Source organism: Schistocerca serialis, chromosome 4 (assembly GCF_023864345.2).
Source record: "Schistocerca serialis cubense isolate TAMUIC-IGC-003099 chromosome 4, iqSchSeri2.2, whole genome shotgun sequence".
In the NCBI taxonomy this organism is placed as follows: domain Eukaryota; kingdom Metazoa; phylum Arthropoda; class Insecta; order Orthoptera; family Acrididae; genus Schistocerca; species Schistocerca serialis.
In genome coordinates this window covers 508,994,768-509,004,034 of record NC_064641.1, presented here as the reverse complement: position 1 = coordinate 509,004,034, position 9,267 = coordinate 508,994,768, and the positions used below count along the sequence as shown (strand labels likewise).

The 9,267-nt window shown below is 44.3% G+C and overlaps 1 non-coding gene across 1 annotated transcript; it reads left to right on the top strand.

The window, feature by feature from the left end:
• Positions 1–8,287: 8,287 nt before the first annotated feature.
• Trnas-cga (transfer RNA serine (anticodon CGA)) lies at positions 8,288–8,362 on the top strand. The gene has a single exon. It is a non-coding gene; the product is annotated as a tRNA-Ser (tRNA).
• Positions 8,363–9,267: the final 905 nt, after the last annotated feature.

The following is a 9,267-nucleotide window of genomic DNA, read 5'->3' as shown; positions in this document are numbered from 1 at the left end:
ACCGAAAAACATTTTGGAATCTGATGAAAATTAGTTGACGAATGAATGTAAGTAAATTTCTTTAAAAAGTCTTTGTATGCAAACGTAAATAATTTCGTTCGCGTTTCATTGTATTCGAAATTCACACTTGACTCGCATTCTGGAGAACGACAGTTCAATCCCGCGTCCGGCAATTCAGATTTAGGTTTCCCGTGATCTGCTTATATCGCTTAAGGCAAATGTTGGGCTGGTCCCTTTGAAAGGCCACGGACGATTTCCTTCTCCGTCTTGCACTAATTGGAGCTTGTCCTGTCGACGGGACGTCAAATATTTTTCTCCTCTTCGAATTTCGGGAGTGACTGGTGATACGAAAGCAGCGCCGTACGTTAATAACGTGAAACTGCTATCTATTGTTTCAGAATCGGGTGTTTGGGGCGCTGTGAGGCGTTTTCGCTAGTTGAATATCAATTTGATAACCGCTGCGGGGAGGATATTCATATCTCGGTGCTAAGTACGTCTCGTGTTTCGAAAAAATGGTTCAAATGGCTCTGAGCACTATGGGACTCAACTACTGTGGTCATAAGTCCCCTAGAACTTAGAACTACTTAAACCTAACTAACCTAAGGACAGCACACAACACCCAGCCATCACGAGGCAGAGAAAATCCCTGACCCCGCCGGGAATCGAACCCGGGAACCCGGGCGTGGGAAGCGAGAACGCTACCGTCTCGTGTTTCGATCTAACGGCAGTTTCACTGGTTGAACCGGAGAACCAGGCGTTATCAAATAGTTGTGATGTTCCTTGTATTATTCTGATCTTGGACTAACAACGGTTGACTCTTGAACTGCACGGTATAGCTTTGCTTGAATGAAGCTATTGTATGACATTGAGTATATAACATGCTTGCTACATGTTAGAGGTATTGTTGGGATGTCTACACTCCAAGCTTGATTTCCCACGTACTTCCTGTAGAATGAGTACATAATACTGCATAATTATACTATAAGCACTGTACACTGAGGGCTAAGCCGACCGGAAAGGCCGAGTGGTTCAAGGCGCTACAGTCGCAGGTTCGAATCCTGCCTCGGGCATGGATGTGTGTGATGTCCTTAGGTTAGTTAGGTTTAAGTAGTTCTAAGTTCTAGGGGACTGATGACCTCAGAAGTTAAATCCCATAGTGCTCAGAGCCATTTGAACCATTTGAACGGGGGGCTAATCAGCTTGCTCTGCTTGTAGCTGTACATAAAACGATCAATAACATGGTATCCGCCCGCAGCGGTTATCAAATTGATATTCAACTAGCGAAAACGCCTCACAGCACCCCAAACACCCGATTCTGAAACAGTAGACGGCAGTTTCACGTTATTAACGTACGGCGCTACAATATGGTGAATGTGCAGTTTGCGTAGGGATATCAATAATTGATTCTGTAAACATGTCATCGCGGTAATAATTGCTAGGTGGTAACTTTAAATTGCCACGAAGTTTCACACTAACATACACGCCGTTTCACGGTAACATATTCATTCTCAGTTCAACTACCTGCTTAGTTTTTCTGCGTACGAACCTACTTAGCACAAGGAGTACTAAATGACACTTCGATACCGTCAAAAAATGATGGATACTCATGCGGTCTTTCGTCACTGTCTCTTTTTACAGCTACGTCACTCTCAAAGTTGCAACGTTCTACCACGGAACTATAGAATAAGCTGCTTGAAGCATCGAGCGCTTTCAAGCGGTATTTTCCTGCAGTACTTTTGCGGTAACATCACAGCTACTGCTGAGTGTTTCTGAGAAGGGAAGCTACACTAAGCAGGCCACTGATTTTGCTAATCTTTCGCACTGTTGTAGTACATAGTCAGATTAACAAACTCTGCTGCTGTGTAATGCGGTTCTCAGAGTTTTCGAGTATTCGATTTTCAAAATTGTACGAGCCTGTTGAACGCTGCAGGAGAGCGCTAACCGTCGAGCAGCGATGACAGGGCAACCGGCTAAGGCGGCTGACTGGATGTCAGCACGTAATGAAATCGATTTACGTCATAGATTTTTTTCTAATCTTCCGCAAGAGTCTTGTATTTTTTGAGGTGAAAATTTCCATTCACTGAACAGCTGAACTTTCCTGTGTGGCCAAACACCGTTAGATCTGAATTGCTAAGAAGAACAACACTAATAATGCGTTAATAGTGGTTACGCCCACAACGAGTAGATCATGTCTATAGGTGTTTGTAGCCCAGTATTTACTTTGCCTGTGACGTCACCGTAGGCGCCTGTGCGTGATTGTTGCAAGTTAGCTGAGAGCTATAAATTAGTGTAACGCAAAAACGCGTTTAGCCAGGACATTGATTCGGGTGTCATTATTCGCCGGAATATAAGTAAGAATCAATATTAAATTGAAAATTACAAAACCATGAAATCTGATGTTTCATATGACTCCTCAGTATGCTCGGAATTGCAGAAAACGCAAATCAAAGATCGCGTCGAAAGGAATCTAAACAGCCTACAAAGCTCAGTGCCGAACGAATGCGAGTGGTTGGCATTGTGCACACAGCGGCCAGCGGTGGTCCAGACTAGTGAATTATCTCTCCTGTAACCGTTGTACCAATCTTTGTACCCACTTTATTAAAGAGATTCATAATTTAACATGTATTAATACGAAACACCTGTTACGATTTTAATCCGACGTTTCCAAGAAAGATCTTTGGCACGTACCCGAACTGCACACACACAATTTTTTTATTGTACCATTCCGAAAAACATGATTTTGGCGGAAGATAACAAAACAACGACGTTTGTTCAGAAATGATCGGTAATAATAATGGGACTCATAGGGTTGCATTCGTTTCAAAACTTTAGTGGTGGTATAATGAGGAATCCTGAGAAAATGAATATTTATTGATTCACTCAATCAGACGTATGTAGTGTACATTATTTAATGCAGATGTAGCGACTTTTCTGCGATATGCACATGAATGTACAGGGAAATAAGAGACCATTTCATCACGATTCTTTATTTTACGTCGATTACTCATCAGGACAAATGTACGACTACGATTGTCATTTTTATTAGCATTCCTTTGCGAGAAGCACGATTTTAATGGAAGATGAGGAAGAGATAGCGAATGCCCTACGTGCCTCCTCGCGCGCAACCTTATAGGCTGTGTTCACACTGCCGGCCGGGCCGAGCCGAGCCTGGCCGGGCCGCCGCCCGCTTCGATATCAAACACATGGTTTTGAATTGCGGTGTTCACACCGGCGGCCGGGCCGCGCCGACACGGCGTGAGCCTCCCGGAGCCGAGCCGACGACATTCGGAGTGTTTAATATTGCCGGCGCGAGCCGACCGCAGGCGCGAGCCTGTGGAGCAGCACTACAGCTTCTGCAGTACACGCATCACACGTCTGCCTTCTGCTTTCTTCACAAGTGTGACTGCACACGTCATATTTTAAGATGTTACCTCACATTTCACAATCAGTGAGGAAAAATTACGTTTATTATGATGATACATGCGAAATTACTTTTATTTCATTTATTTAATCTACCGTATTTGCATGCATTTACAACAATAGCTTGCCAGCGATCGCGGCATGGCCGCCACTGAATAGTTCGCATTTACTTGTAAACGGAGACAGATATGAGTGTCACTGAGGGACGGAAAGGTGTCCCTACCAGATGATAATGCATTGTAAAGTCATGCTGTGGCAGTTCCTTATCAGTGGAGATAGAACCACTGAGTCAAAGGGCATTATCTCAAAACTCTTCGCCTATCAATCTGTCTATCTTACAAGGTAATGAGAAGAATTCTGTGAGGTCATCAGTGGCTCCACATGATGAACCATCACCACTGCCAAGCGCTGCATCATGAAGAAAAAAGAAGAAAAAAGTTGGAAAATTCTGAAGGAGTATTTCTGCGATTCTTCGTTGAAGGCACAGCAAGACATTACCCAAAATGACGAAGCTACTTACTTCCTAATGATTCTCAGGAGTCCCATAAACTCTCTTCCCCTCAGAGGTTAGTGTTTGTGAAATTTAAAATACAAAAGCATGACTACAATTAACTGGAGGTAGCGAATGCTGTACAAAGTTCTACTGTAAACCAAAAAGTGTGTACTAACGAATCTTACCTTATCGTTATACACAATTTTTCTTCTGCTGTTATACTTCTGCGAAAATTTGTGTTCTGTTTAGAAATTTTGTCTTGAATGTTCTGCAGCACATACTGAAATGTATGATGATTCATTCTGTAATTTGAATAAAATTTTTCAGGATAGTTTTTAAGTTCTTCATATAAAGAGAAAAACTCTCCTAAATGCAGAGTCAAAACAATACCAATAAAAGAGTGAAGACATTGTTCTACACAGCACAGACTAGGTAAAGGCGAGCAGCTGTTGGCTGCAGCTGCGTTTTCTACTGACTTGCTTGTCAGCTGTCGAAGGGTGGGGATTTTTTAAAATTTATTTATTTGGCCTCCGGCAGCTGACATCCATTTAGCCAAAGAGTGGGTATTACCTTGACAGTGCAGCGCAGCCCGCCAAGGAAGAAAAAAAAAAACAATGAAGAACAATGAAACGCACATCTGTGTCGATGTACAGTAGTTTCATTAACTCTCCATTATTTTTTCTGTCAAAGTAGACAACGAGACTACAGAATTGCGCTTCAGTTTCTGCAGTAAACGTATCACAAATCTCCAGTTTGTTTTTGTGATTAGTTTTACACCACTGATCACTAGTAATTAGTTTTTTTCTGTCCTGCATTATATGACTACATTAAACCAAGCTGTAACCGCTCGAACTCCGTGGCTTGCGGACGCGGCACTGACGCCACTGAATATCTCGCATTCCTTGTGACCAGAGACAGATATCAGTGTCATTATCATTTCAAAAACTTTTTGGTACTTTTAGCTACATTTCATTCGCAACAATGTATGGTGTAAAACGCATCTAACAGTAAGCTACCCGCTACATAACTTTTTCACTACAAGATTTGTAAATCAAGTGCACAACGTTGACAAATAGCATCATTTCACAATGACTGTTAAGAAATATGAAAAGATAAATGATTCAATACGAAGCTAAGATGTTACACTAGCACGTGTACAAAAATCAGATTTTTTAGCCGCATACTTTCTTCAAAATCGGTTGGGAAGCGTTACGAAACTAAGAAATCACGCGAAACGAAAAGTAGACTTTTTCTTTTTTCACGACGTAAGTAACGCTTTTAAGGAAAAAATGAGTTCATAAAACGATGTGGCGCAGTCTTATATGCCGCTAAGAATTTTTAGAACATGAAAATCGGAAAAGTGGATTTTCCCCCATTTCGCCGACCCGGCTCGGCGCGGCGCGCAGTGTGAATGCACTACTCGTCGGCCTGAGCCGGATAGGCACGAGCCGAGCCAGTACGCGTCAGCCCGGCCCGGCCCGGCCGGCAGTGTGAACGCAGCCTAGCCTGGTGATGCTGACGTCCCTGCTGGATGGCTGGCGCTTTCCTATGATTTTCAACAGCCCTGTAAGACATCGAACAGCGGTTTCTCGAAAATGCTTGAGAAGTGCGTCGCACCGCAACAGTAGTCGGTACATTTAAGTATGTAGAACAATCGTCTGAAAGACAAGCAGACTCTGACCCTTTGGGTGTGTGCTTCACTCGTAAGTTGTTTTCAGTGTTCCGTATCGCAATCGGTAAGATACGGAAGCCTTATGGAATCATTTTGTTGTCCGTATGTCTGACTTTCTGTCTGTCAGAGTGCCAAAACCCCTTTTTCTAAGGAACAGGTGAGGGTAACAAGTTGAAATTTATATAAATTTTTATGTATATTTATATAAATTTTATCTGTATGTATATTTATATAAATGATTATCGTCCCTTTGTGGTGTAAATAAACTAAGGTTCTAACAAAATGTAGATGACGATGTTTGGTTTGTAGGGCGCTCAATTGCGCGGTCATCAGCACCTGTACAAAGTCTCAACCTTTACGCAGTCCAGTCTCGCCACTTTCACGAATTATGATGAAATGATGACAACAGAAACACCCAGCCGCAGGGCAGAGAAAATCCTCAACCCTGCCGCTAATCGAACCAAGGACCCCGTGATCCAGAGGCAGCAACGCTAGCCCTTTTTTCTCATTTTCTTCCTTAATGTTTGTTGTATTTGTTTGGGGAGGGACGTTCCATGACGCTTGTTCAAGTTAATCGTTGATCCATTAAAACAGTGATTTTTTTTTTACAAAGTGCCATTAGACCACGACTACCGTACGATTTCGTCAACAGTGCCAACATCAAGATATAGCTCCATGAACTGCTAATCTAATGTTCTTGCTAATTACAATTCCAGGTAAAGACCGAAGATCAGTTAACTGACTATATTCCCACGCTACTCTCAGGCTCTAAATGTATGTCATCATGTACCTCTTATATTTAAGTGTCTGAATACTGGTGTATCTATACGTATGGCTGTAATACCCAAATGTGTTTCTTGTTAACTGTTCTCCTGTTTTGTCTAGATGATACTTGTAGACCTACAGAAATATTCGATACTCTATTCTCAGCTTTTGAAATAATTCTAGCAGGACGTACCAATGAATTCTTGAAGTTTTCCTGGCGTACTGAATATTCTATGAGGTTTCGGGATTGCAGCCGGATCATGTTGACTTCTTGCTACAATATTTCGGCTGGCAATCGTTCAGCCATCTTCGGGACAGAGTACGCCAATGCCGAACGCTCGCCTGAAGATGGCTGCAATCCCGAAACCTCAAAGAACATACCAAAGAACGTTTTATTGTTAATTGAGATATATAGGCACTAATATGGATCGAACTGTGAATATTCCGCATGCGTACCAACGGGGATTTATCATTTACATTGTGATACGAGTAGGATTTTTATTAGCGTACTACCTGTGTGTACCCTGTGCTACATTTTCGGCCAGTTTACTCGTGTCAGTATACTGTGGAACCAAAATTCGTTCTATGACTGGATCTGTCCTTTGTTAAGCATATGTAACTTCGTGCCAGAGTATGACTTAAATTGTTGTATGCTCTGTATTGTCGAAACAAAGTGTAGAATCATATTTCCTTTGTCGAGATGGCTGTACGGGCACTTACTGCAAGCCAATAAACTAAAATGAAAATGTTACTGCACTCAAACCATAAGGCGATATAAGTCACATATTTTGATACTTTCAAATTTGATCATAATATACACTGAAGTGTCAAAGATACTGGTATAGGCATGCGTATTCAAATACAGAGATATTTAAACAGGCAGAATGCGCCTCATTAGAATGTTCACGATTGGAAACATGTTGCCTGGTGGGACGAGTCGCGTTTTAAATGTCGAGTGGATGGACGTGTGCGGATATGTAGACAATCTCACGAAGGCATGAACCCTGCACGTCAGCAGGGGACTATTCAACCTAGTGGAGGCTCTGTAATAGTGTGGATCATGTGCAGTTGAAGTGATATGGGACCCCTGATACGTCTAGATATACGATTCACATAGGCGACACGTACATAAGGATCCCATCTCATCACTTGCATCCTTTCTTGTCCATTGTGCATTCCGACGGACTTGAGCAATTCCAGCAGGACAATGCCACGCCCCACACGTCCAGAATTGCTACAGAGTGGAACACTTTTCTGAGTTTAAACATTTCCGGTGGCCACCAAACTCCCAGACATGGACATTATTGAGCATGTCTGGGATGCCTTACAACGTGTTGTTCAGAAGAGATCTCCACCCCCTCGTACTCTTACGGATTTATGGACAGCGCTGCAGGATTCATGTTGTCAGTTCTCTCGAGCACTACTTCAGACATTAGTCGAGTCCATGCCACGTCGTCTTGAGGCACTTCTGCGTGCTCGCGAGGACCCTACACGATATTAGGCAGATATACCAATTTCTTTGGCTCTTCAGTGTATATATGGTCTGGTAGTGCCTTGAAATGGTGCGGGATCGAATCAAGGTCGGACCACGGATTTTTCTGTCTTAGTTTTAACCTAGCCTTCACCTCCCAACGATTTGAGGATTCGCCAGACACATGGTTCCGATTCTACGTTAAACTGTACATCCCCTTCCCCGTTCGGATAGCTGGAACAGGTTAGCGACAGGCTAGTCGCCCCAGTGGCTTAGTAGAAAGATTCACACCAGGCCACTGATCCACACGAAATTATTATTATTTTCTATACACGTAGTTATGATTGAAACTTACTGGCGGATTAAAACTGTGTGCCGGACAGAGACTCGAACTCGGGACCTTTGCCTTTCGCGGGCAAGTGCTCTACTGGCGGAAGTAGAGCTGTGAGGACGGGGCGTGAGTCGTGCTTGGGTAGCTCAGTTGGTAGAGCACTTGCCCGCGAAAGGCAAAGGTCCCGAGTTCGAGTCTCGGTCCGGGACACAGTTTTAATCCTCCAGGAAGTTTCATATCAGCGCACACTCCGCTGCAGAGTGAAAATCTCATTCTGCATAGTTATGATTGTATGGAACCGTCCAAACGTGAGTCCTGCTCGAGCTGAAGCTGGAGAACATTGTTTGGTTGGTGATTTACTGTCTCGTGACATTACTGGAGGAAGCTGAGGAGCTTAGCCGCAGGTAGTGGCCCGGCGCGGCCTGGACTGAAGAGGCGCCCACCGGCCGGCCGGCAGCTTCCAGCCGGTGGCGTCTGCCGAGGCCGGTGCTCCAGTTGCGCCGCCGGCGGCCTTTCTCCGCGCGCCCCACTGCTCTTTAGGCGGCCGCCCGCCCGCCCGCTCGCTCTTCTGCCGGCTGACGGCCGCGCGCGACCCGCAGCCGGCCTCGCCTGACACGGACCACACGCCCGGGGGCGCCTCGCCAGCCGGTTCCCTGCAGTCGCAGTCACACGTCTCGTCCTCGCAGCGGGCAGGTTGCAACGAGTGGCTGAGAACGGACTGTCACCGCAACAAATTATCCGACCGGGTTCTTAATTTGGGCAGTGAATCAACGTGCACTAAGGGCGACATGTAAAAACCGACGTAGATCAAAAATGATTTTTCCTGATCTGGAAGAGAGAAAAAAACGAATAGCACCCTTTTTGTAAGAAATGTAATGTAGTTTAATTTCGTACTGGAAAACATTATCGCTTGATACCCCCACCACGCACCACGCTCACACTCCACCTGCCAGAATTTTTAGCATTACACTACCCGCCCCCCCCCCCCCTTCTCCATACCACTGTACAAAAAATTGTGACTTCATGAATTCTTTCCCCCAGCTGGTATTTTGTCGTCTTCGCTGACAGGACTGCTAGAGGTATTAGTCGCGTGGTGCCGTTGGCATCCCGCATGT